This window comes from Echinops telfairi, unplaced genomic scaffold (genome assembly GCF_000313985.2).
Source record: "Echinops telfairi isolate 266 unplaced genomic scaffold, ASM31398v2 ScPeMD7_7469;HRSCAF=8507_1, whole genome shotgun sequence".
Lineage (NCBI taxonomy): Eukaryota > Metazoa > Chordata > Mammalia > Afrosoricida > Tenrecidae > Echinops > Echinops telfairi.
This window is the reverse complement of record NW_022111373.1, coordinates 25068841-25071052: the sequence shown is the minus strand read 5'-3', so window position 1 is coordinate 25071052 and position 2212 is coordinate 25068841.

The window sequence follows — 2212 nt, the reverse complement described above, 5'->3', positions numbered from 1 at the left end:
GATCATCCAACAATAGTTGCAACTCTATATTGACAGGGAGGTGCCAGAATTTCAATTTAGATCCCAAAGATGACATGGAACAAGGGATATCATTGCTAATGTCAGATGGATCTTGGCTACAGCCTAGGTTTCCAGAAAAATGGAGATTTGTATTTCATTTACTTTGCCAAGGCATTTGATTATATGGATTATAAGCAACTATAGATATTCTTAAGAACAATGGGAATGCAAGGCTAATTCATAGTGCTTATCCAGAACTTGTACATAGATTAAGAGTTAGTTGTATGAACAAGGGGATATTGCATGATTTAATATCAGGAAGTTTATGAGTCAGGGTTGTTTTCTCACTGTACTTACTCAATTTGTAGGCTGAGCAAATAATCCGAGAAGAGGGATTCTACGAAGAAGAATGACTCATCAGGACTGGAGGAAGGCTGATTAACAACCTGGGATATGCAGCTGACACGCCTTGCCACCTGAAAGGGAGGACTGATGTGCTTCCTGATGAAGCTCAAGGACTGCGAGCTTCAGTGGGGATCGTGTCTTCGGGTAAAGAAGACCCAAATCCTCACAACGCTAATCATACGCAACACCATGAAGAATGGAGAAAAAGGCCGACGTTCTTAAGGATTCAAGTTGACTTGGATCCACATGGAAGCAGCAGCCAAGCGATCGAATGCCACTTCATTGGGTTAATCTGCTGCACAAAGCTTCTTCTTCTTTTTTTTTATCTTATGCAAAACATACTACTTTAATCAATTGAATTATAATTTACATACTAGAAATAAAATGCTAGTGCAGTCTTTTAAATACCATTGCTTGCTTTTCCTCTTCCCCTTTCCTCCATCCCACTATCCACATCAGGCAATAGTGACCAGAGCACCCATGTTTACTGCCAGGTATAGTAGTATGTGTTTCAACACACACACACACACACACAGACATACCCACACACCTATCTGTGAGTATTTTTTTAAACTAGATCATATTATATACATATCGTTCTTTTTTCACTCAACAGTGTCCCTTGGAAATCCCTCAAAATTAACATTCATTCTTTATAAAAGCTTAATATCCCTCAGTGTAGATGTTATCAAATTTTACTCACCTGTTTTTCATAATTAATTTAGCCATAACTTATTCAACTATTTCCAGATTTATGCTGGATGAACAACAGCTTTTAAATTACCCACATTCAAGGGGGCCTCCACCTCATTATCTTTCAATTCCATTTTCACACAGACTTTTTAAAGCCCTCTTGTATACGCACACCCAAGACCACTCACTGCTACTGAGTCAGTCCTGACTCACAGTGGCCCTCTGAAGTACTTCTGAGTCTGTAACTCTTCATGAGAACAGATAGGCTCACCTTTTCCAGCAGAACAACTTCTAGGCTTGAACTGCTGATTTACAGTTAACAATACAACGCTCATCTAACAGCAACATATACATTAAACAAACAAACTCATTGTCACCGAGTCCATATGGACTCAGATTGACCCTATAGGACAGGATGGAACTGCCCTTGTTGTTTCTGGGACTGTAAATCCTTATGGGAATAGAAAACCCCATCTTTCTCCAACAGAGCAGCTGGGTGGTTTCAAACTGCTGACCTTTCAGATCTCAGCCCAACTTGGAACTACTGCCCTAACAGGGCTCCCATTATGTTTACATAGAGTGTTTCAAAAAGTTTGTGTAAAAAATGGAATTAAAGGATAATTCAATTTTCCCATGAACTTCTTAACACCCCGTCGTGTGTGTGTGTGTGTGTGTGTGTGTGTGTGTGTGTGTTTTGAAAAGCCTTCTAGGAGTCAGCTATACAAAGGATATGTGTGTTTTCATTGCAATAGCTCTTGTCAGATCATGCTTATGCCATCTCTGTAGGAGAGCACGGTTTCTTTCATCTCTACCGGAAATAGGTGTTATTGTTCTTTCTAATATTTGTCAGTCTGGGGAGTATAAAGTGAAATCTCAAAAGTACTTCATTTGTACATGACTCGTGTCAAGAGTTAGTCTTTGAAACCCACAGGGGCAGTTCTCCCTTGTCCTATAGGGTCATTATGAGTAAAAAATGGACTTAAGAGCCATGAGTTAGGTTTTTTTTGTTGGTTTGTTTGTTTTCTTTTTTTTAAATCATTTTATTGGGGCTCATACAACTCTTATCGCAGTCCACACATACATCAATTGTGTAAAGCACACTTATACATTCGTT